This window comes from Ambystoma mexicanum, chromosome 7q, assembly GCF_040938575.1.
Source record: "Ambystoma mexicanum isolate Mex_15411 chromosome 7q, UKY_AmexF1_1, whole genome shotgun sequence".
NCBI lineage: Eukaryota > Metazoa > Chordata > Amphibia > Caudata > Ambystomatidae > Ambystoma > Ambystoma mexicanum.
Genome location: NC_090941.1, coordinates 901,149,416 through 901,176,237, shown reverse-complemented (window position 1 = coordinate 901,176,237; position 26,822 = coordinate 901,149,416). Strand labels below are relative to the sequence as shown.

The window sequence follows — 26,822 nt, the reverse complement described above, 5'->3', positions numbered from 1 at the left end:
TGATAGCAGCTCCTAAAGATTTGGCAGCTGCTTTTGAGGTCTGCAACCTCTCAAGGCTCTCGTCAGCCTTGTTGCCAAAAAGGTGAGACCCGCCAAAAGGCATGTTCAGAAGGTGGTTCTGTACGTCCGGTGCGAAACCCAACTTCCGTAACAACGCAAATCTGCGCATTACTGTGCTAGTGCCCATGGACCTGCTTACACTATCTGCAGTGTCCAATCCAGATTGAAGGGATTCCTGCATGGCTTCCTTTCCACCTCTAACGATAGCTAGGAACCTTTCCCTTTCTTCCCCTTCAGGAATGTGCTCCACCGCCATTGCAATGCACTCCCAAAGAGTGTAGGAACATTTTGCCAGGGCACATGTGGAGTTGGCAGATTTTAATGCCATGCTCCCGGCTGAAAATACTTTCCGTGCCCAACCATCCACGTGCTTATCGTCCCTGTCTGGAGGGATAGACGGGTATGCAAGTTTGTTAGAAGCTGTGGCTGCCTGTATGACCAGACTCTCGGGAGTTGGGTGTTTGGACAGATAGCCGGGGTCGCTACTGGCCGGGCGGTATTTTGAGGTGAGGGATTTATTTACCGGAGGAATAGAATCTGGAGTTTCCCCAATTCTTGGTCACCCTATTTTGCAGGGCTACATGAAATGGTAGTACTGGGTCTTCGGTGGGACCATGGTCCAATATATCTGTTAAATCATCCTGGATGAATTGGGCTGATGGTTTTGCCCATCCCAAGTAATCTACTACCTTTGTCATTAATTGACAGTATGATGGACTGGCATGCTCTCCTGGTTCTGGTCTGCCAAAGTCGTTTTCAGGAGATGTGTCAACGCCACTTGCATTGTGTAATGATTCCACCAAGTCCCTCATTCTGCTTTCTTCTGAAATCAAGCATTCTGGGATATTTGGGGTGCCATATTCCAGCCCAAAAGGTACATTCTCCTCATCAGATCTCTCCTGTTCCTCAAAAATTGAGGTAAGGGATTTGAAAAACTCCTTTCTGGGGAGAGGCTTGAAAACCTTCTCTGGGAGAGGAGGAGGAAGAGGTCTAGTACCTGGCTCTGAGGACAATACAGGTTTTGTAACCTTATCCTTCTCTTTTTCTTGTTTCCCTGGCTTGGCTGGAGCCTTTGGAGCCAAGGGTTTCGGCGTCAACGTCGATAACGGCATCGACAGGGTCTGCTTCGAGGGCGTCGAGGCGACCTTCGAAGATTTTTCCTTCGAGGTATGATGGGTCTCGGACAGCGTCGATGACCTCGAGCAGTCAACTCGTACAAGCGTTTTTCACTCGGCTTCCTGGAAGGTTCCCTATCCTTCCTTTTTCGATCACCCGGGCTCGAGGGCGCGTGAGTGTCGGTGCGATGATGCGCCCGGCCGGCTTCCGAAGAAGGCGCAGACCGAGGCTTTGCTTTTTCAAACACCTCCATCATTTTGACCCTGAATGCTTCCCACTCTTCGGTAGACGAATGTTTCGTGGGGCATTTAATCTTTTTTGGAGACTCGTCTGACGACGAGGTGGAGGGAGACCTGTGGCGTCGTTTCTTCGATCTTTTTGACGAAGACGACGAGCGATGGGAATCGCTACGGGACCTCGATCGATGCCTTTCGCGTCGAGGAGAATTCTCCTCACGGGATCTCGACTCGACGCTAGAGGTTTTTCGATCCGTTTTTCGACCTGCCTGTAGCTTTCCTCTCCTCTCCTCTCTCGCAAGGCCTTCCCCGTCATCGTCTGACACTTCGTACAGGCCTCCATGTCGTGGCCTTCTCCGAGGCACCACACTCTAGATGCAGGTCCGTGATCGACATTATTGACCCGCACGATTTGCACTTTTTGAATCCCAATTTCGGGGTTGTGGTCGGTGTCAATGACAAGGACATATTTCGTTTTTATTATGTATTCTCACAGAACTCGAGGCGCGCCGAATGTCCGAAGCAACGTATACTGCGGAAAAATGTAACTGAGGCCAACGGGTGCCGCGCGTGCACCCAATGACGTCACCCTTGACGGAGGCCTTCGAGGGACCATCGACTCGACATCGACGCACGGCGCCCTCTGCCGAAAAAATTTCCAAGGAGCAGCAAAGCTGGATGGAATACATCTAAGATGAGGAATACATTGGAGGACACAATCCACTCGAAGAACAAGTTACTTACCTTATCTGGTAACGTTCTTTCAATGGGATGTTCCTCCGACGTATTCCACATCTACGACAGATGACCACAGCTGTGCTGCTTCGGAACATTTTCAGCAGAGGGCGTCCTGCGTCGATGTCGTCAATACGTTGTTCCTCGAGGGCCTCCGTCGAGGGTCGACGTCACCGGATGTTATATATAGGACGCACGGCGCCCCTAGCCTCAGTTTTAGTTTTTTCCCAGAACGTGTGGCACCAATCTCCTGCCAGTATGACTGCAGAAAACCAAGCGGAAATGTAGGCTGCAATCGCATAAGAAATTCTGAAGAGAGGCAGGTTGGAAGGGTTCGATTGTGGAATACGTCAGAGGAACATCCCATTGAAAGCACGTTACCAGATTAGGTAAGTAACTTGTTCTTCGAGGGGATTGTGTCCTCCGATGTATACCACATCTATGACAGACTCCCAAAGCAGTACCAACTTATGGAGGTGGGAAAAGAATTTATTTACAATATATAATTTTAGAATGCCCAATCAAATTGCTGAATAAAGGACTGCCTTACCAAAGGTCAAATCCTGCCCATGGATGGAGTCCAAGGAATAGTGTCTCACAAAAGTATGGACAAAGGCCCATGGGGCTGCTTCACAAATATTGCGAATTGGAACACCCCTCTGTAGAGCAGTGGAGGCAGCCACACCCCTAGTAGAGTGAGCCCGTGAGCCTACTGGAGGGTCCTTTCCCGCCAAACGAGAATACTCAGAGATCGTCAAAATGATTGATCTAGACCAGCTCTGTTTGGAAACCGCCTGACCCAAGCGCCTTCTAGCATTACCAACAAAGAGCTGATCGTCCACTCTGAGCCGGGACATCCGTGAGAGATAGAAACTCAAAGCTCTTCTAGGATCCAACCTATGGAGCCTCTTCTTCCTTACCAGGATGTGGAGGAGGATAAAACGCCGGAAGAATCACCTTCTGGCTCAAATGGAATTCCGACACAACCTTCGGAAGAAAAGAAGGGGGCACACCCTCAGGACAACCCTGTCCTTATGGAACACAGGAAAGGGTGGCTTGGCGGAAAGTGCCTGCAACTCACTCACTCTGCGTGCGGAAGTAACCGCAACTAAAAATACAGTTTTAAAGGACAACAGTCGCAACGGACAAGAAGGAACTTACCAAATTTAAATCCCATCCCGGCTCCTGGAAAGGCGACGGTGGAAACACATTAGTTAGCTCTTTGAAAAACTGAGAAATCAAAGGGATCTTAAAATAAGAACATTCCTCAGACGAGCGCTTAAATATGGACAGCGCCGCCAGGTAACCCTCAATGGTATCCACTTGCAGGCCCTTGTTGTCTAAAGAAAGCAAATACAAAACCAAAGGAATGGAACATTGGAAAGGATCCACATTCTGTACCCTGCACCAGTCACAGAACTTTCTCCAACGGCAACAGTACAGGGATTTCGTTGCAGGCCTTCTGGCCGAAAGCAACACCTCCACCACGTCTTCGGGGAGGTCCCAATCCTTCTACCTCAACCTTTCAGATACCAAGCATGAAGGCTGAGAGACTTGACCTCTGGGTGGAGAACCCAACCCCCCCCCCCCCGGGAGAGCAGATCTTCTCGGTAGGGAAGACGGCGTGAAGGGCAGATGGACATGTCTAGAAGGTCTGGGTACCACGCTCCCCTGGCCCATGCCGGAGCAATGAGGATCTTCCAGGAACCGAACCTCCGTAACCTCGACAAAACCTGCGGAATGACAGACTGGAGGAAACGCGTACAGCACTGGGAAGGACCACTCCATTGCGAACGCGTCCCCTAAGGCTCCTCTTGGAGGAAATTCCCGCGAGCAGAATCTCTCACTTCCGGTTGACACTGGTGGCGAAGAGATCCACTTGTGGGGTTCCCCAAAGGGCGAAGATCTCCAACAGAACTTCCTGAGCCAGCTCCCACTCGTGAGAGACCGTACTCTACCTGCTCAGAGCGTCCGCCGCCGTCTTTTCGTCTCCGGCCAGATGAACTGCCGAGATCGAAATTTCCTACTGGCTGGCCCAGAACCAGAGCTGCATCGCCTCCCTGCACAACAGGAGTGACCCTGTGTCATGATGCCTACCCCCGGCATCTGGACCTAGCCCATCAGCCCCGGAAGCAGGCATCCAGACGTTTATTAAAACCTCAGCAGCCCCGGGCTAGGGGCTATCTGGGTTCAGTCCTGGCGCCCTAGGCGCCAGGCTCATAATAGAAATCAGTCCTGGCACCTAAGGCGCCAGGCTCATAGTCATTACTTACCTCAGGCAGACCATGCTGCAATTGAATCCAGGCCAACGTGAAGCCTTGAGGGGACTATTTTACTACAGGGACTATTTTTTACTCGGGTGTGGTTCTACGGACTTCTTACCTGGGACTACTTTTTGAGGCTATTTAAACCACGCCTGACCAGCAACACACGCTTCGCGTTATTCTGCATTTCAGCAGCTTACCGCTCACCGTGCCTGCAGCATCCTGTCTTCTGCCATGCCCGCCTCGAACCTGGACATCATCCTAGAAGAAAGGAAGATAAGAACAAGAACTTACCTTCTAATCTTCATCTGTTCCCGAACTCGCCGCATTTCTGAACTGGGAAAAAGACTTCAGAAATAAAAGCATTTCATCGATAGCAGTAGCGCCCCGCCATACTTACCAGTCTTCATCTCCACAGTCCAGCACTGCTGCCATCATTTCGTCGCTGCATCCGTGGCACCTGGGAGAGAAAAAGGATAACCAGGTGAGCCGGGTGCCAACAAAGACAATCAAAACAACCATATTATACTCACCAGAGTTACCGCCCTAGTCATCTTTCATCGGCATGCAACATCTTTAACGCCGCACCTGTGGGAGGAAAAGACACTTGTTAAAGACATTTTTTTTTTTTTTTACCGGACAGCGCCGAGTAATACAGACTCTTACCTGCGCGCAACCTGCAGCACTTCAGGTGAACGCCTCTCGGTTCAAGCTGCAAGACAAAAGGGGGAAAACGAGTGAATAACAGACAATTGAACTCTATAGACATTATACTTACGGCTCCTTGCCACTTGCCACGGAGTCCAACACGTCTGGAACTCGCCCAAAATCTTCGAACCAGTGAATCAACTGGAATTCTACGCACCCCTGCGTTCGATGCAGGATGGAGAGCTCATCATTACAACAATAAGGTGAGGGAGCAAAAGGGAATATCAGAGGTGCTTAGAGGGAACGAATTAAGCAAGTGTTTCCTCGCATCCACTGGGTGGCTAATTCCCTTCTCCTGCTTTTAGGAAACTCCTTTTACGAATCAAGCAAACCAAGCTAGGAGGGCCGGTCCAGTCAGCCGTCTCAGCACTACGAATAACGCTGGTGGAGACTGTAGCAGTCCAGTTCCGATCGACGCCCCCGTGGGAACCATGTGAGCGTAACACCCTGTCCACCCTTTTTTGCTGAGGTAGTGCATGGCCACTGTATTGTCCGTCATAATCAGGACATTCTTCTCCTGCACAGACGGCAGTAAAGCCTTCAGGGCTAGCCTGACGGCCCTCATCTCTAACAAATTGATGTTGAGTCTGGACTCCGATGGAGACCAACAGCCGCTGGTTGTCAATTTGTTGGCATGAGCTCCCCAACCTGTGAGGGACTAGTCCGTCACGAACGTCGCCTCCGGCCACGGTTGCCAAAATGGAGCACCCTTCATCAGATTGCCTTTGACGGCCCACCACAGAAGATCCTGCGCGACCAAGGGCGGAATCTGAACGGGATCCAACATCCTGCCAGAGAACTGCGACCACTGCTTCTTGAGAGCCCACTACAGAGATCTCAACTGCAGCCTGGCCTCTGGCACTAGGAAAATGCAGGATGCCATGAGGCCGAGCAACCTCAAGAACTCGAACGCCAGGAGACTCTTGGCATGTTGAAACTTGTCCACCATCTGCAGAATGTGGTGAGCCCTCACCTGGGGAAGCGAACACTGCCCCAGGGATGTGTCGAGCACTGCTCCAATGTATTGGAGCCGCTGGGTAGGTGTCAAATGTGACTTCTTTAAATTGAGGGAGAAGCCCAGCTTGTGAATGGAGTGGCAGGTGACGTACAGATGATCTAGGGCTTGCCCAGGAGAGCGCGCCCTGATCAACCAATCGTCCAGGTATGGGTGGACGGGAATCCCCCCTTTCCTGCGATACGCTGCCACCACCACCATCAGCTTGGTGAAGACCCTCAGGGCGGAGGTCAATCTGAACGGCAGGAACAGAAACTGAAAATGCGAGTCGCGAACCTCGGGTACTTCCTGTGCTTGGGATGAATCGGCACATGAAAGTAAGCATCCTTGAGGTCGAGAGACACCAACCAATCCTGAAGTTGAAGGGCCTGGAGTCACCATCTTGAACTTGTCCTTCCTGAGGAGCTTGTTCAGCCAACGCAGGTCCATGATGGGTCTCAATCCCAGTCTTTTTTCGGAATCAAAAAATAAGGGGAATACCATCCCTTGTTCCTCTCCAATACAGGCACCAGTTCTATGGCGCCTTTCTCCAGCAGGGATAGGATTTCATGCGCAAGGAGCGGATCCGGACGCTTCAAAGAGAGCTTCCCTGGTGGATTGTCGAAGGCCTCTGCCGGACGGGAAGACAGTAGCTGTGGGTTATGATCTCGGGAACCCATACATCCAAAGTAATGGCTAGCCATTCTCCAAGATGCTGCGCAAGTCTGCCCCCAACCGGCGAACCATGGGACATGGCCTCATGACTGAGCGGCTGCGGCAGTGCCTGATGGCAAACAAGCAACTACCGAGCGGCTTTGGCACCTCGAGTACCTTGCTTTCCACTTCTGGTACTCCTACGGTGGCCCCTTTGACTGGCAGCTCCTCTCGATCTACCAAAGGTAGAGTAGTACCGAAAGGAACCTCCCCCTCCATTGCTGTCCCCTAGGACGAAAAGGCAGAGGCTGACATACTGCAGCACTCAAAGACTTTGCCGCAGCTTTGGAGGTCTGCAACCTCTCAAGGCTCTAGGCAGCCTTGCTGCCAAACAGATGAACACCATCAAAGGGCATGTTGAGAAGCTGGGATTGCACATCAGGAGCAAACCCCGACTTCCACAACCACGCAAACCAACATATCACGGTGCTCGCAGCCATGGACCGGCTGACAGTCTGCCGTGTCCAAACCCGACTGAACGGATTCACATGTTAGGCAGAATCCTGTGAAGTTCCCTTAGGGAGCACTACAGAAGATTAAGACTACAGGTGAGAGCAATACATCCCATTTGGTATCAGTCTGTACCACAAAGATTTAGTTGGTAGCTGTGGCTCAGCAGTCAGACTTATCTCAAGAGGGAGATTAGCAGTATTCAGGGTTTACACAATAGGCCTACAGTACTATGGCACAAGAAAAACACTGACCAAAGCTTTGCATTAAAAAATAGATATATATTTATTTTATACACTTCTAGTAAAACACATTTATCACAGTCATCAAGCAAGTTAAAATAAATAAAAACATACACACTCCCTAGTTAAATTGTAGACCAAGTGAACCAGAGTGAAAACTGAGCAAAATAACGGCACAGTGAAAATCACACAGAAGGGATACTCTAGCAATTTCTCAAAAGCGAGGGAAAGCACAAGTTATATAGAAATAGCTTCTTACACACCCTAGCAACACTTCCCATAGGTTTGTGAACCAGTTTAAGCAAGACAGTGCATCAGTATAGGAAATACTTAAATGAAAACTGAGCAAAATGGCATTTCACAAGGTTTAGAAAGGGGAAGGAAAGAGTACTTATAAGAAGTAGGTGCATCAACACAGTTCTAGTTGAGAAGCAATCTAAAGAAGGCAGGTCTAACAAATGTAGCCAGAGTCAATAGGCCTGTGCCAGAGTCAGTGGTACAGGGTAAGGGCCCAGGAGCAAAATGTTCTTGTAGCTGCAGTCAAGTCTTTGGTTGACGATTTTGAAAAGGTGGATGCAGAAGGTGAAAGACAATGTCAAGAGAGAGGGGCGGCCAACCCAACAGGTAGGTAAAAGATTTAAAACACCATTAGTGCTACTGCGAAGAAAGGGCGGCCTGGCGGAACAATGTACCTTTAAAATGAAGAAGTGGCTCCTGCGGTGGCGGTAGTTCCTGCAGTTCGGGGGATCCAGCAGAGGAAGAGAGACTCTCGTCGGGGAGGAAGGTTCGAGTTACTGCACTACCCAGGGATGAAACCAGCCGCAGTGCTGCCCGACGAATAAAAAGGTACGCTCCTTTAAATCGCGGTCCGGGTGGACTGGTGCCTGGCTATCCGGCCTCCGAGTACAGAGTACTGGTGATTCAACCAAGGCAGGTCCGGTAAGGCGATTGGCAAACTGGTTGGCCCCCACCAGCTCAAGGGAAGAAGGCTCTTGCAGATGAAGATCTTCTCTCGTCGTGTGGAGAAAAGTGGTGAGACGCTGCAGCAGGGCTTCACCGGTGGTTCAGTCATTGCAGATGTCTTTGGCTTCTCTCCTCTTAGGCTTCTTAGTTCCAGTGGCAACGTCTTGCTCTTCCAGTCCTTAGGACCCTGCTTTTATGCAAAAAGATAACATTCATACAGCCTAGCTGTCACTCACACAGTGGAGTGGTCATCTTGGCGGGAGACCCTCCAGCCTATCAGGATAGAGTGCAACATGGGTTACTGAGGCAACCCTGTCCAGGGGTCCTACTCCCCCTCCCACACAAATGACCCACCCCAGACTCAGTGGTGCCGAAAGGAGGGCTTCTTGGCAGAAGCCCGCCAAACGGACGAACAAAGGATCCCCGACCTGGGTTAGAAGTTTAAAGAAAGACACGAGAAAGAAGTTATATTAAAGTTCTGGCAAATAAAAACTACCGGAGTAAAGTTAATATTAAAATGCACCGGCGGTATGTTAGAGGCTGTCAGAAAAAGTGGTAGCCTCGAACAAAGGGAAAATCCCATAGGGAAATATTTGCGGTCGAATATTTATGGTAGTAACCACTGCCACCAGCCATAAACTTTTGAGAGAGGGACTGTACAGCACCCTCTCGAAAATGAACATAAGGGAAAAATTATTAACCCTTTCCAGTACCTCCATAGTAAGATGGGTTGTACTGGTTTAGTTCATAGAAATTGACTAGTAAAGTCAATTGGGACTTTACATGTCCTGGGAGACAGTGGTCAGTCCCAGGGTATGGAGTCTATGTTTGGGGGTCGCTACAACACCCCTGTGTCACTGCACGGAGGGTGCTGTGTAACACATGTGAATAAAGATGGTACCTATGGGGTTGAGAAAAACCCTTAGACATTAAACACAAAAATAGCCTAGAACACACACAGCAAAAATGCCTAAGAGTGGGAAAAAGAGTCTCACTCTTAGCAGGAAAAAAGAAACAAACCCTTCAAATCCAGCAAAGCTGCTGGGGAACTCTAAAGGTAAGGGAAATTAGCCATAGAATGAGAATTCTCCCAACAAGGCATCCTTGCCGTCTTGCACGAGGGATAGAAAACCATCCTGTTCTTCCCCTTCGGGAATATGTTCAGCCGCCAAAGATGCACAATTCCACATAGTGTGTGTGTGAATCTTGCCAAGGCACAGACGGAGTTGGCTGCCTTCAAAGCCATACCCCCCCGATGAAAATACCTTCGCCCAACCATCAAATCGCTTATCGTCCCCATCAGGAGGGATGGTAGGGTATGCAGCCTGCTTCGTGGTGGCCGTAGTTGCCTGCACTACCAAACTCTCCTGAGTAGGGTGCGTCAACAAATAGCAGAGATCACTACTGGCTGGGCGGTATTTTTTCGGAAGAGACTTATTAACTGCCGGGAGACTCTCCGGAGCAGTCCAAGCCGCCGCCACCCTTGTTTGCAAAGCCATGTGAAATGGCAACACTGGGTCAGTGGGGGGACCTTGGTCCAGGATGTCCGTCAGATCATCCTGATCAAAATCAACAGGTGGAGCAGACCACCCCAAGTATTCAGTCACCCTTGACATGAGACGCCTCTAGAAGGATTCGGCATGCGTCCCAGGCCCTGGCCTGCCAAACTCCACCTCCGGAGAGGTGTCAAGACCACTGGCATCATGCAAGGACTGACAGAGTTCCTCCATCTGACTGTGCCCAGACAAAGTCATCAGGGACATCAGAAGGCACAACCATCTCCTCGTCAGACCCTTCCTCCACCTCTGAAATATACTCCAAGAGTTGGAACAAATCCGATCTGGGAGGAGGAACAGATTAGGGCTCAAAAACAGGCCTCACAGACTTACTGAGAGCCTTCCCTCTGAGTTTCCACAGCCCTCAGTGGCACCTCCGGCAAATCCTCCACAAAGGGCGCCGAGAGTGTCCTTCAACGGCCACGGTACCGAAGGCGTCGACACCTTCTCCGAAGGCTTCACAGGTTCTGACAGTCTCAATGGCGTTGAGGACCGTGACCTGGATCTGGCACGGCTATGGCGATCTCCCTTGTCCGAGCAGGACCTAGACGGCTCACAATGATCACGACGACCGCCCGAGCCCGAAGGCGTGCGAGGGGTGGACCAAGCACGTTCTTTGCCGGCTTCTTTCGAAGGCAAGGACAGAACTGTGCCTTGCGATTCGAAAATCACCATCATCTGCTGGAAGAATGCATCCCATTCGGCCGGCAACGAAGACTTGGTGGGACAAGTCAACCGTCTGGCGGTGTCCTCCTCTGATGAGGACTGGGAAGGCGACCAGTGACAGTGCTTCCTAGAATGCCTCGAAGAGGCAGAGAAATGGTGGGAACCACTCTGAGACCCTCGAATCATCGGTCGAAAGCCCAGCGGACTTGGATTTATGGGGCTTAGACACCCTACCTACCTTTAATTTCTTCTTACGTTCCCGCAAGGCCTTACACGTCAGGGACTGCCAATCATCGCAGTCGTCAGTGGTGTGGCTTTCGCTAAGGCACCAGAGGTAGATGTCGTGCGGGTCTGTGATGGACATTTTCGAATCACAGTCCCGACATTTTTTAAAGCCCGACTTCGGGGTAGTAGAAGAAGCCATTGCTATCCAAGAGAAGAATCGAGCGCGCCGAGATTCCGAAGCAAACACGGTTGCGGAAAAAAAATGGAACTAAGGCTACGGGTGCCGTGCGTCCTATGTATAACATCTGGTGACGTCGGCCTTCGACGGAGGCACTCGAGGAACAACGTATTTACGTCATCGACGCAGGCTACCCTCTGCCAACAAAAATTCCGAAGCAGCACAGCTGTGGTCATTACCTGTCATAGATGTGGAATACGTCGGAGGACACAATCCCCGCGAAGTATCTATTATTTCTTTCATTACAGATCAAGTCAAGCACCGGGGGGGAGGGAGGGACTGTCTAAGAACACAGCAGCAGATAATTCGACAACTAATCCAAATACACTTTTACCATCACCTAAGTTATATGTTGGGGACCTGGTACTAATAAACTTTACCAGAAGGTGGCATGAGCCATGTTTTCATGGCCCTTTTATCGCCAAAGAAGTATCCCCATCTGCGATTAGTGTACAGGGTAGAAGAGCTACACATGGCTACACATGGGCGATGTGAATATCTATAAAGGGAAGACCTGCCCTCCCACCATTGCCGATCCAGAAGCAAGACAAGAAGAAGAATTGTAGTGTGTGCAGACCCGATCGATGACAAAGAAAAAGGACGACAAAACAAGTGATTAATACAGATTTTATATTGGACTGGAATTCAATGGACACTCCTTATAGATATTTTAGCAAAGAGTGAAAAACCCTTGCATAGAATTCCAGGAATTTTACAAAGAAAATTTTAGAAATACATGTTGAAGCATCACAGTTATGCCTAAATGTCAGTTCTTGATCGGAAATTGGAAACAAGCTCAGTATCCAGATTTGTTTTGTGGAGAAGATTTGTTTTAAGTAATTAAACATACAGTAATTACCGATAGTGATGTTCAGTGGCTTGTGCTAGCTATGTTTGTGTTCATACTTCGATTATACCCTGCTGTTAGAAGACATGTTAATATGCACGCTTTCTTGCAGGATCCTAAAATCTTAAAAATGGCCCAGTGAGAAGATTTCTTATTCCTACAATTGAACAGATTTTACAGTTACAAAGACATCTGAAGACTGTACTAAAAAAGATTCATGAAGACAATGGCACGGTTCTAGCAGACAAGCAAGTGCAACGAGTAGTAGGATGGCTTGTGAGTTAGATGCCTATGTTATTATGCATAATACATGCTTGCATGATTGTTCTCTTTGTCTTTCTGTTCCTCATCTTTCAAAGTTACTATCATGTTAGTACGTCTACTGAAGGAGAGGTTCCTATGGTTCACCCTACTGTGAAAACGGTTTTTGATTTACTCCATGTCTACTATACAGACTTTGGGAGACACAAGAGAGATGAAGAAGAAGACAGTGAAGACAATGAAGGGATAAAAACCTATCTACATAAAAGAGCACATTTAGGGAATAACATGTGGTACCAGCACATGAGAAAAGCGGGGGGGAGGAGGGGAGCATCTAAGGAGGTTTTGCTACGTCTGCTCTCATATCCCCTATGCCATAAATACAGTATGAACTTTCATTGCCAGAGGTTCCAGAACACAATGCAAGGTGCCTCAGTCATCTTGAAACATGTACAACTTGAGGACAATTCCAAGAAAGTTGGGCACTTTGCGATGGAGATCGAAATGGTTGTTTCTATACCAGAATTACTACATCAAGACCTTACAAATGGAAAAGGAACCTGGATGGAAGAGCAAGATGCTTGTGTATGCTGCTGCAGGACAGGCTGAGGTGATCATTGAAGAGAATTAACTGCCCTGATGTAACAGAAATATCTGGATCATCTGGATGTTGGCACCAACTACATTTCTGATCTATGGACTAGTGAAGTCCAAGAAGGGATGGGAAGAAGGAATGATGTCCTGTGCAGCTCACCTGCTGAAGACAGAATACGTACAAGTACAACAAAGGGTGAATGATGGGTGTTTGAAATCATGAGCTAAACACACCTAACTACTGACGTGGGTAGAAGATGAATCGGGCCCAGTATTTGTAATCCCGTTGGATAATGCTTCCGAAGACACAGGAAGAGCATGTGGGATAGAACAAAGAATGCAAAAATACAATTGATGTTCCTATGATGGGAGAAAGGACAGCCAGCCTTATGGACCGATATTGGGCTTGTGGATCTAGAGCTTATCTAAGGTTGCCCAAGGATTGGGGCAGAGTATGTTCTGTGATGCTCATCCATGTTCAGGCATTAGTGATTCAACAAAGCGACCTGAACATTGGTGAATTTCCAAAAGTGGATGCCCATTTGAGAAAAAGAAGATTGCTTGAACATTTTCTCAGCCAAATCAATATCAGCATATGACTCCATTCCTGATGAACACAGGTTCTTCAGTAAGACTGCCATAATATTTATGACTATATTCATGCCTGGGATCAAACAGTAGCAAAACGCCAAGTGGCTACAAATCACCAGACGGGAACTTCTGCAGACAATCATTGCTACCATAAAGGGATTCAACGCTATTGAGGAAGAGCTGAGAGCCATATGACTGATGACCCTCCAGAACAGATATGTCCTTCATATGATCAAAGCGATGGAAGGAGGAGTTTGCACCAAAAGCGGGCCATCATGTTACCCATTCATACCTTATGATGAAGAAAATGGGACCTTGACAGAGCCCATAATGTTGTTGACAACCTGCATAACAAGATGGAAGATGAGACAGATGACATTGAAGCTGACAGTTGGTTTGCTTCCCTGTTCTGATGGATTCCACTGTGGTTAGCGAATATATTTAAGATCCTTGGAGTTATATTAGTGCTAGTGATGTTCAGATTCGGTATAAACAGGATAGTGATTGCCCAATGCAAGAAAAAGGCAAGGAAGGTAGTAGGAATGAAGATCATGATCGATGTCAAATCTGGACTTAAAACCAAGGAACTGACTGATGAAGCTGTACAAAAATATATAGAGGCCAGCATCGTAGAACCAGAAGGAACGAAGTTCCTGTATCCGAAGAATGATAAGAAGTTTGTGGGACGATGGGTCTATTGTAATCCGAATGGACAATGTAACTACATGACCTGGAGTATAGATGAGCATGTTAAAATCAGCCGCCACCCTGAGTGGGGCGATGAAGATATGGACAACAAAGAAACACTTCGAGAGAAAATATCAGGATGTGGACACAATTTAGGAGGTGGTCGAGGACTCTACCAGAGGGGGGAATGTAGAGGAGCAGAATACATGCCTCTGCAGGAAATCCCGCCCCCCTACCTCCTATATATTAGAAGTCTGAGATTGTGGTATGTTTGACACCAGCAGTTGTACCAATACTGCAGCATATATTCGAAAGAAGATACCCACTGAGACAACCCTATCGAATGTATCCCTGAAGAGACGAAAATCTGAGGGAGGAACTCCCTGAAGGAATATGAAAAAGAGTAAAGAGAAGCTAGCGACGTCACAAGAGACATGTGCGACGTCCCAAGATATTGGCTGAAGAGGATGCATGGATCCTACAGAAACTAATGATGAAAAATAATTGAGTGAACTTTTAAATACGAAAAAGATTACACGTGCACCAAGTGCTGCAGAGAATCGACCGTTCAATAATTGTACAGATGCTGAAATGCAAGGTAGACCAAGTCATCATAGAAGCTGGCTATATGTAGTGAATAGAATGCAGGCGTAGCCGGCACTGTATACAAGCTGGACATCGGTATCATACATTTTATTAAGCGAGGACCCATGAAGAGGGATAATTGTGTTGCAGCAAGAATAAGCTGAAATCGTGTAGCTGCATGGCGAGGCTGTCTGTCCTGGTTTCAAAACTGAAGCAGCCAAGATCGGTTATCTATTCTTGAAAGGAGTGAACATGCAAAGGATGAGTCATCTCTTGTTAAGGTGCAAATAAAGAACAGCAAGAGTGCCAAGCTGTATTCATTTAAGACATTTAAAACCTCCAAAATGGACCAAATCGTGGTCTCCCGTCACGTGAGCCAAGGATGAAAATGGAGTTCAACTTGGAGTGCTAGCACAACGATAGTGAGTGCTCCCAATCCCATTGATTCCCAGAGACAAAGATACTTTGCAAGGCCACGTTCAAAGACAATCTTCATGGCAGAAGGCTTGGGTGATGAGAGATGTTGGGCTAATTGGGTGGGGAAGATAGAGTCAGTCCTTTCACCTGGGTCTGGGCTTACGTGCTGCTAAGTGAACCGAATGTTCCAGACAAGGCAAAAACATGCCAACCAATTGTAGAGATCCATATAACAACAGACCTTATAGTTTGAAGACCAATTGAAAACTGTGTACTTAATGGATTTGAAGATTACATGTTTTAGAGGTAGGCATATATGTCCACCTGACAGTGGGCAGCCAATCACAATCCTAGTTCCTATGTAATGTATACTTAGATGGTCCCCTTAAGCCTATCTTTATCCTTAGTAGGTTTTTCATTGTTTGCCACGTAGTATGGAGTCACCCCTGATATATTTTTAGAATAAAGTCTATGTTTTGTGAAAAGATTGCTTTGAGAAATTGAGCGAACGTCCGTTGTAGCTCCCTGTTTTAGATAATTGATAATAAAACAGTACTTTGCCATCTTCCTGAATTGGTTCAGTCATTTGGACTCTGGGTTATTCTGTGTGAACTCATCCATCACATGCACGTTACTAAAGGGCCCTAAGCTCACATTAATAACATATTACAAGGAATTCTGTTTCTCAAGGTGAGGTCTGCCAATCAGGTCCCCCTTTCATAATGTTCCATGCAAAAATCATAGTGCACTCATGTGCCTTTGGGGTGACCGTTTGCTGACAACTACAGCAGCTGCCCAGCAGTGGGAGCAGGGCAGGTTCAAAGGTCACATGTGCATTCCTGATGGGTGTTGGAACACAAAGTTACAACAGCCAAAGGTGGCTTCCTAAACATTTGCACTTCGGATTCAAAAACATAATTGTCTACCCTAGTCAGCCTGGTGACACGATAAACACTAAATATAAGCCATCTATGGTTATGAAATGGTCGCTACTAAGGGCACAATTATGCAGCCACATCATTTGTAATTGTTTATTTGAAGAGCGCTTATACACAAGTCAAGTGCTTGAAAGAGCTTCAAGGCGGGAAGAGAACAAGGGAGTACAGTCATCATTCATAGCCCTTGAAGAATAGCTAGATTGCTAGGCCAGAGGCATATATACTAGTGAAGAGCTTGACATAGAACGAGGGGACAAAGGGGGAGAAGAGGGAGAGGAGCTTACACATCAATCATTGAGAGTACTGGCATGGTGACATTTCAGGTTGCTTGGTAGTTGGTCATCCAATGCGCCTGTGCATGAGTATTTGAAGCATGCCCAAGCTAGGGAGGGAAGATAGAGGGAGGACCGGACATACAGATTTGCAAGGCCTAGAACATTCAAGGTCAAGGATGTGCAAGTGTGCATAAAGGAAAGTGCGAGGGAGGGGAAGGGGGACAAGTGCGCCCAGTCCAGCAGGGGCCTGGGTTACGTGCAGAGTGGGTGCTCCTCTCAGAGCGCATATTGCAATAGTGCCATGCAGAGTGCGGGAGCCCGCACGCAAGTGCAGGACTGGCGGGAAGCCTTGGACCTATGAGGCTCTGGAGGTGCATCAGGCGACCAGTCCGCTAACTGAGCAGGTTGGGGAAGGGAAGGGAGGGGGTAGAGAAGCGCGGAGAAAGGCAGAGAATATCGAGAGGCTGACGAGGAGAGACACGACATTGCCCTTTCCGATGCAGACCCGCGAAACCTCCGCAGAAGGAATCGTAAGACAGAATAGCCCAAGTGTGCTGCAATAGATGTCATTGGAACACAGAGCGTGTCGACGCTAAGCAAGAGCAAGGGAAACTCCTGTTACCGTGGTTCCGGCCTTGACTCCAGCGAAGAAAGCCAAGCGGTTCATCACAGCCAATGAGTCGAGGGGAAAACCGATAAAATCTGGGCTGTGGTGGATGAAAAGTGTTGAGGGAAGACCAGCTGCAGAGGGAACCAGCACTACGTGGGTGCTAACCCGAGAGACTCTGGTCGATCCCTGCGTGAATGAAACTATAGAAATCAGAAGGCCGTAGGAGGGCTGCCAGGTTAGGTCAAAGTGGTCATAGAGGAGGTCGAGCAAAATCCCTGTACAGTCGAAAGCCTTTGATCTACGAACTTGAGAAAGCAAGGAAAGTGAATCTCGCAAACCATTATGAACTTGAAGTTGGCAAGAGTGAACCTGACAGAGGGATGTTGACGAGAAAGGGGCAAGTCTGGCCGAGGGAAGTTCACTATGAACTATTCAAAAAGACATTTACCCGGTGGAGGGAGGCTGAAAGTAGATAACGGGTCAGAGCCCAGAAGAGGGGGACCCCAAAGTGAGCCATTGTCACCCTGATTAAGTGAACCCGAGAAGAGGAGGTTCACAGTGAACTGTGTTTAAAAGACAAAAGACAAAGTGAAGTGCACCATCCGGCTTGTCAATTGGGATCCGAGCCCGGCAGAGGGAGATCGAGGGGTGAAAAGCCATCACCCAAAGTCTATGAAAGAACTGTTATTTGATTTATGGAATACAAGAGGGGGACCCAGGGGTGAATCCATCACTGTGGAAGGAACAAGTTACTTACATGTAACTGTTGTTCTCCAGCATGGGTCTGGCATGGATTCACATGCTCATGAATATTCCCCGTCGTCAGGCTGGGAATCCTCAGTAAAGAAAAAATCAGTTTCAGTTTAGTTTCTGAACTGTCTTTCTCCTAATAACCAATCACTGGTCTCTGGGTCATACTGCCCCCAGCCAATGACTGCCCTCTACCTAAGCCCCTCCTCTGGCAGCCATCTTCAGATTTGGTAGCACGTAAAGTGGCAGTAGGATCAAGAGAAGAGCCACAGAGGGATAGGAGGGAGGGTTCACATGTGAATCCATGCCAGACCCATGCTGGGAAACAACAGTAGCAGGTAAGTAACGTGTTCCTTCTCCAGCATGGGGTCTGGCATGGATTCACATGCTCATGAATACAAGAATACATAGCAGTACACACATGCACAACCACGGGAGGTGATAAGGCTCAATATTAAGCATCTCTTACCTCCTCACCAGGCCCACCTTCAGGCCAACAGGTTGCGCAGCACTGCCTGGCCGACTCTGGAGTCCTTCCTGGAATCCTGGTCGACGCAGTAGAATCTCGTGAAGGTGTGCATTGGCCTCCACGTAGCAGCCCTGCAGATGTCCAGCAGGGGCACACCAGACAGGAACGCCGTGGTAGCAGCGATCGCTCTAGTCGAATGGGCTCTCGGACTGCCGGGCAAGGGTCGGTTTGCCAACCGGTGACAGTGCATAATGCAGCCGGAGAGCCATCTGGAAATGGAAGCCTTCGAGAGGGCCTTCCCTTGATTCACAGGTCCAAAGTTCACACAGCTGTGATGTCTTCCGCAGGCTCTTTGTGCGGTCCACGTAGAACTTCAGCGCTCTAGCCACATCTAGCGAGTGCCAAGTCCTCTCGGCCGGCGACGAAGGCGACAGGAAGAAAACAGGTAACACCAAGGGCTCGTTGAGATGGAAGTCCAACGGCACCTTGGGCATGAAAGAGGGGTGCGTCCTCAGCACCACCCTCGTCTCGTGGAATGTCAGGTATGGAGGTTTGCAGGAAAGGGCCTGGATCTCTCCCACTCGTCGTGCGGAGGTGATGGCCACAAGAAACGCTATCATCCACGACAGGAACTGCAATGGTGAAGAATGCAGCAGCCCGAATGGCGGCCCCATGAGCCTGGCCAGCACCACGTTGAGTTACCACGCCGGGGCCGGGGCCTTCACCGGCAGGAACGATCGGAACAGTCCTTTCATGAACTCCTTCACCAGGCGATGGGACCACAGAGGTGGTCGCCCCAGATTTCTGGTGTAGCGGGAGATAGCCGCCAGATGGATCTTGATGGAGGCATGAGCCAGCCCCGCCTTGGCCAGCGACAGCAAGTACGGCAGCACTTGAGGGGCCGTAATCCACAGAGGGTTAATCTTCTGTGCGCGGCACCAGACAGAGAACCTCTTCCATTTGTGTCCATAGCACTTGAGAGTCGAGGACGCGCTGGCCTTTGCAAGCACCTCCTTGCAGTCCGCCGGGATATCATACCCTCTGAACTCTAGCGCTGCAGGAGCCAGGCCTGCAGGTTCAGCGACCCTGGGTCGTGGTGGAGGATGGCACCTCCTTCTCTGGCGAGAAGAAGATCTGCGTCAGTCAGCAGTTTGACTGGGGGTTGGGGGGACGCTGACATGTCCAGAAGGTCCGGGAACCAGATCTGCCTCGGCCACGCCGGTGCGACGAGGATCATCCTGCATCGGGACCGTCTGAGTTGACTGATAAGTCGCAGTAGCAACGCAACGGTGGGAACGCATACAAGAACAGGCTGTCCCAAGGGAATGAGAAGGCATCGCCCATGCTCCCCGGCTGGGGAAACCTGCTGGCGAACCTCTGGCGTTCGTCACTGTCGCGAATAGGTCGATCTGGGGATTGCCCCATCGTCAGAATAGGAGATCCACTTGATGCTGCAGCAGCTCCGACTCATGGCACGAGCGTGATGGTGTTCTTTATTCCTGCCAGATGGAAGGGTACCAGAAACATCCCTTGGGCGACGGCCCAGTGCCACAGATCCTGCGCTTCCTTGTATAGGACTGGGGATCTGGTGCCCCCCTGCTTCCGGATGTAGAGCATCGTGGTGGTGTTGTCGGTAAAGACCCTCAACACCTTGCCCTTGAGGGACGGAAGGAACGACCTGAGGGCCCAGAACACGGCTCGTAGCTCCAGGACATTGATGTGTAGTGACCTCTCCTCCAGGAGCCAAAGGCCTCTTGTGTGGAGATCTCTGGTGTGCGCTCCCCATCCCTCCAGGGAGGCATCCGTCGTCACCGTTTCCTGATGTGCCACACCACCGGATCGCTTGGCGGAAAGTCTTGTTGAGTGAGATCCTGTCTTCGAGACTGCCCGCCGATTGCATCCAACGGGCGTCGAGGAACTCTTGCAGTGGTCGCATCCGCAGCCTGCACAGGCACATGAGGTAGATGCACGAGGACATCATGCCGAGTAGGGACTTGATGGACCTCACCCTGGCCGCGTCCATGGTCCTTGCCCAGGATGGCCTTCGTCCTTTCCTCCGATGGTGAAGCCAATCGCGCCACTGTGTTGAGTCTGGCTCCCAGGAACAGGGCGACTTGCGATGGTACCAAGTGGGATTTCACGAAGTTGATTGAGAATCCCAGATCCGTGAGCAGTTGGACGGTCTTTGTTGTGTGATCGACGGCGAGTTCCCTTGACTCTGCTCGGATGAGCCAATCGTCCAGGTAGGGGTAGACGTGGATCCCCTGCAGGCGCAGCCACGCCGCCTCAGGTGGCAGGCACTTGGTGAACACCCTGGGCGCCGACTTCAATCCGAAGGGAAGGGCCTTGAACTGATGGTGCCAGCCTTGGACCATGAATCGTAGGAATTTGCAATGTCCCTTTAGAATGGGGATGTGGAAGTAGGCATCCTCCAAGTCCAGCGACGATAGGAAATCGCCTTCCTCCAGCTGTCCCAGCACGTGCTGGAGGGTGACCATCCGGAATTTCTGAGACTTGATGTACGGCCAACCGCCGGTCTTCTTCCGGACGATGTAGTAGTGCGAGTACACTCCGGAGCCCCGGAGCCTTTTTGGGATGAGTTCTATGGCTCCCTTTCTTAGCATCGCTCGTACCTCCAGAAGTAGTTGTGGGACGTGGTTTTCCTTCCTGGCCATGGGTGGTATGCGGGGGCACCTTCTCTGAAATTCCGGGGTGTGCCCGCGGGCCAGGGTATCCAGCACCCAACGGTCAGTGGAGATGGACTCCCACACGCTGATGAATTTCACCAGCCGGCCTCATACCGGCGTGCTCGGGTGGGGGCCCGACGCCACAGCCGGTTCAGTCCTGTTTCGTCGCGGCCTTGCCGTCTTGGCCTCTTTGGTGATGGCGAGGCAATCCTGTCCTGTCGCGTCCTCTGTAGGCCTCCTGCGACGAGGAGCGGGCCGCTTGGCGGTATGACGAGGAACCGCTGCCAAATCTTTTGGAGGCACCTTGCTTGCCTCCGGAGTTCCGAAAGGATGGCCGTCGTTGTTGAAGAACACCCACGGCCCGAGCCGTCTCTGTGTCCGCCTTGATGGCCTGCAGTGACTCGTCCACTGTCTTGACGAACAGGTTATTTCCGTCGAAGGGCATGTCCAGAACTCTGGTCTGCATGTCCTGGCGGAAGTCGGTGGCCTTAAGCCAACCACGTTGGCGAAGGCAAACGCTGTTGCCCATCTGCCCATCTGACAAAAGCCGGTGTTGGCGATGTCCATGGCCACTGTAATGGTGTGATCCAAAGCCACCTCGCCTTCCTGTAGGATTTCTAGGGCTTCAGCCCTCTTGTCATCCGGGAGGAAGTCCAGCAGGGGAGCTCCCTGTAGCGTGCCACGACCGCAAGGGCGTTGGCCGCTTTAATAGTCGTCGCCACCGACGAGATGACCCGTCGTCCCATGGCGTCCAGCTTCTTCCCCTTGCCGTCAGACGGGGATGTTGAAGTCGTCGCCCCCGCCGCTTTCTTCTTGGCCGCCGCAGAGACCACTGAATCCGGGGACGGCTGTGCCCTGAGGCACATGGCGGGGGGGAGGAGTCTGGGACCCGGTACTTCTTCTCATACCGGTCTCTCTTAGCAGGGGCCGTGGACGGGTTCTTCAGGAGCACCAGCCCCTCATACCAGATGTCGTCCAGTAACGGGACTCCGAGAACAGTTTTCCTCTTGGCCTCCTGCCGTTGGTAGAGGAAGCCCTCCTTCTGTTCTTCGGGGCAGAGCTGGAAGAGCTCAGATGCCCTGGCGATCAAGGCGTGGAAGGAGCCAATTTCGTCAGGGGGGGGGGTGGATAGCCCGAGCGGGTGGTGATGGGAGGTCCATTCCATCGTCACCACCGTCGTCGTCCGTCTCCGTTCCCATCTCATCCCTCGGTGGAGGAGAAGGAGGTGAAGGCTGAGAAGGCTGTGAAGGCTGGACAGGAGGAGGGGGGGGGGGTGGATTCGCCTCTGCTGGGGGTAAGGGCAACCTTGTCCTTATCTCCATACACAAGGCCTGAATAGCCATCAAAATCGCTCCCGAGTTGTCTTGTGGCATAGGCACTGGTTGCGACGGGAGCAATGGTTGGGGAGCAGGATCCTTCGTCTCCTCCACGGTCCACGGCTCCTCGTCGGCACCACCGTCGCTTTTGTCTGCCTCATCGGGATCCCTCCCGTAGGACCAGACCTCCTCGAACTTCTTGTCCAGGATCTTTGCGATGCCAGCCAGCTCATCTTCAGAGGTGGTATCTGTGTCCGTAATGTCTACCGTGCCCCACCTCTTTCTCTGCCCGGGGTTTCACAGGGGTCTTATCAATAGGGTGAAAAGAGGATTTCCCCACCCCCCCCCGTGGTGGCAGGGAAACTCTTAGGCCCGGAGGTAGTCTCCACTGAGAAAGCATCCGCAGGCTTCGCCAGGGCCGCCACGACTCCCTCGATCGAGGCCTTAGCTGGGTGAATCAGGGCCTCGCGACTTAGGCATTCACCTCGGGGTGGGGGGATGGTCGCTGCCTCACTCCACCCTCGGCTCCCACCGTCGGGATCGACCGGGACTTTTCCCTAAGCTTACCTGGGTTCTCCAACTTCCTTTTCCCCCTGAGCCAGAGTGTTGGCTCGTGGTTGATGGCGTTGGTGACATTGCGCCCTGCCTGGCAGCCAAAGAGCCCGACCCATCGGTGCTCCCGGTGCCCGCAGACTCGCTGTGCTTTGCCTTCTGTTTAGCCCCCATCACCGGAGCGCCCTCAAAGATCTTAGAAGACTGCTCGGACTACTTCTTCTCCTCAACTGCTGCTGGGCTCTTCACCTCCAGCCAGTTGGAGAGTCGAGTACGATGGTCCGTTCGAACATATTCTTACAAAACACACAGTCCTTTTCCACGTGCGTGTTGTCGTCGTGAAGGCAGTAGAGGCACCGAGAGTGCTCATCTTCCTTGAAGACATTTTGTAATCCGCATCCAGGGCAGCTCCTGAAAAGCTTGCATCCGGGTGTCGCGTTTCCTTTGTCCTGGGCCATGTCCACACGGGGTAGGCCTCAAAGATCTTCCGGAATCCTCCAAGAAGCAAAACTCAATGAAAACTCACCCTAGAGGGGCATAGGAAAATCCGAAACGGGTCCTCGTTGATCGGAAGTAGAAACGGTGGAGCTTTAGGCTCGATTGACCGAAAAAAAGTGAGTAAAAATACATTTAAAAAAAAAAAAATCAAATCGCAAAACGCAGTAAAAGCTCGAGAGCTACAGCACGAGGACTCCTAACACTTGAACGTGCAGTAAAAATCTGAAGATGGCTGCCAGAGGGGCTTAGGTAGAGGGCAGTCATTGGCTGGGGGCAGTATGACCCAGAGACCAGTGATTGCTTATTAGGAGAAAGACCGTTCAGAAACAAAACTGAAACTGATTTTTTCTTTACCGAGGATTCCCAGCCTGACGACGGAGAATATTCATGAGCATGTGAATCCATGCCAGACCCCAGGCTGGAGAATAGAAAGAACTGTGTGTTTGTTGGATACATCAGGCCTCAAAAGCATGAGACTTTAGCACCGAAGAACTTGACAGCTGGAAAGGAAATGTAAGCTTGTGGTGAGAAAGCTTGAGCGTGTATCGCACTAGCTGGAATGGTACGGTCGACTCGTATTGGGAAAGCTTGTGTGTGTGCTGTGCTCCAAGGTCCCACCTTATCCAGTGCACAAAAAACGTGGGGAAGGAAGAACCAAGCTATTGCATCCTGATATTAATTCAGAACACTTCTTTCCTTTCTTGAAAACCATCCCACACCCTTTTCAACCTGCATACAGTTTAATAAACACCCTTGAACTGATCACTTGTGTCCGTCTTTACTGTTGTCACCATGAGTTCCTTACAGAGGTATCCTTGGAACTAGTGCTTCAAAGTCAGTCCTAAAATAACAAAGCCACTCTCAAACTAGAGTGCCGATTACCAGAGACATCTTTAAGTGTAGCAAACAAAGGAATATGGGAGTTGAAGTAGCCTGGTACAAAGGTAAAGGCCACTGAAGGGTTGTACCATCTTAGATTCTGCTAAAGTCTGCCCAAACCTACTGACACTCCCCACATCCTTCAGACGGAATACTCTGGGTATATCGTCAGAAGGGAAAAGACACTTGTTACAACAGCCTGGACTGGGCCACTGACAACAGGCTTGCTTTGGATCAATGTTTAGTGGTTTCCTCAACATTGCTGCTGAAATCCCTTTCCATGTACACCTCACCTACCAACCCAGAGTGACCTTTTTTTCCCTCAAAGTCTGTATTCTCTAGGGTTCCATTACAGGGGTGGATCGTCGGTGTTTTTAATTAATTCCATGGATTGTTAGTTTTTATCAAAGTTCCCTTTTTTCAAGAACCTTGGTTGAACAGTCTTATTTTGGTACCATTGTACTATTGCTGTTTGTGTTGCAATTCTATCAGCTCACACCTCTCATGAAGAGTTTGGCCTGCGCCTCCAAAGGAGGTGAAAGGAGTACATGTCAGACTGTGCCAGTTTCTCCTTTATGATTGGGGCCCTGCTGGTTTAAAGTAGCGTGGGGCCGATCTCTTCCAACCTGGTCGGCAGGATGTCCTGGCCAATTGTGTTGGCATGTGCTCGTGTATCATGTCTATACTGTAAGCCAGTAGTATCTTTCCCCACAATCCCGTTTCTGCCATCTGTGCTGCATCCATGATTGATTTAATCAAGGTGTTGAATGTAATCCTGCTTTATTAAATTATGGCCTAGGCCTATGCCTTACTCTCCTCTGGGAGCATCTTAAGATACATCCTCCATCTCATCCCATTTGGAAAGATTGCAAGGCCCCAAGAGAGTTAAGTTGGCAAAGTTTCATCAGATTTTTCTGCTTGGCGCATGTATGCCTCTATTAATAGTATGTTGGAGCTTATGATGCTGATGATAGCATGTTTCTACATGTTGCAACTACCCTGGAGACAGATTTCAGGTAGCCTCTAAAAAGTAATGGGTCATTTGGGTGTGTATGGTACTTATTTTCAATATGAAAATAAATAGGTCTAGCAGTGGCAGGGGGTGAACATGATGTTCTTTAGTTGTTTCTTTCCCTGCTTCACGATGGGCATCGTCTCTGGCAGTACTACTGATTCATGAAGAGATTGCGTCAGGAAATAACTCGGCACCTCATCTTCTGGGGTATTTTTTGTTTAAATAAGTTTGCAGCCCTTCAAAAGACAGCATGGTATTTTGTTGAAATATCCTTGAGTGAAAATTAAAGAAAAGGTTTAGTGTCACCAAGAAGTCCTTGATATAATCATCTTTCTGCATCATCTAGCTCTTCTTAGTCTTTGGAAAGAAGCTTTGATCTTCATCCAGCACACCATAGATGACTGTACACAGTGTAGGGGCAGGCCCCTAATCACCTTAACCCAAAGCAGCCACCCCACTTTAGGAACAATGGCATGTTTGTACATGAAGCAAGTTTATTGTACAACCGTCCGAGGAGGAGCTAGATGACGCTGTAGTCAAACTAACCCAAGACTCACTGAATCACATAAGTTAACACATTATACATTTTTCAACAGTTAAAACACTCCCATATATTTTATTACAATCCAACCCCCACATGTGATTGGACAAAACCTCTACAAAGAAATTCCATCTTTTTCGCCAATTCTTCCATTCTCATTGCCCACTTTTTATCTTAACTAACATCTCCAGATCATAGTCAGAACCACACCCCTTCTTGTGATTCGTCCATGGTAGGTCGTGACATCATTGCACAATATAATATTCAAACATAATTCATTACAGTAACAACTGGCCTCAGCCTTTTAACCTTAATCTTAATTGCACATGGTATGCATGGATACTTCATCAACATTGAGGAAAGCAGAAAAAACAAAACCTTTGTACTGACGATAACCATCTCATCCACCCCAATTTTACTGGCTTCCCAGAACATTCTAATCTAATAAACTACCATTTTTTAACACCCACAGCAGATGAACCAGGTTACTCACCGTAGTGACCACCTTACTCCTAGTCCATAGTCCCCTTTCCTCCATACTTATGGGACATTCCTCCGTCCTGTGCGACGGGACCGGAGCACTTTGTAAAAAGCATCCAAAAATGTAGCAAACATTTTAGTCCTTCCTCCCTTTCTGTGCGGGGCCCGGCATGCGGCCGTAACCCCGCCCATCTCGGCTCCGTCCCGCGCATCGCCCATCAGTCCTTTTCTATCGCCAGGTCAAAGACCTCTTAGCAATAACAGAGGAACCTTATTAGAGGGGACGGCAGGCGGGCGTATGGAGGAAAGGGAACTATGGACTAGGAGTAAGGTGGTCACTATGGTGAGTAACCTGGTTATACTCCTAAGTCCCATCCACTTTCCTCCATACTTAATGGGAGATTCCCAAGCACTCCTTACAGGAACTATGGGTGGATGGAAAAAAACCCTTACTGAAGCCTGACCAAACTGAGAATCAGATCTTGAGCTCATGTCTAGACAATAATGCTTACAAAAAGCCGATGGGGAGGCCCAAGTAGACGCCTTTGCGGTGGTCTCCCAGGCGACATATTTCTGAAAGGCAACCGCGGCTGCCTTGCCCCGCACCAGGTGTGCATGAATACCTTTAGGAGGCTTCAGCCCTTGGACGGTGTAAGACTCAGT

At 49.7% G+C, this 26,822-nt stretch overlaps 1 protein-coding gene across 6 annotated transcripts in view; it reads right to left on the bottom strand.

The window, feature by feature from the left end:
* PICALM (phosphatidylinositol binding clathrin assembly protein) overlaps positions 1–26,822 on the bottom strand; it is a 1,182,846-nt gene that overhangs the window by 901,969 nt on the left and 254,055 nt on the right. The gene's annotated exons all lie outside the window — the stretch shown is intronic.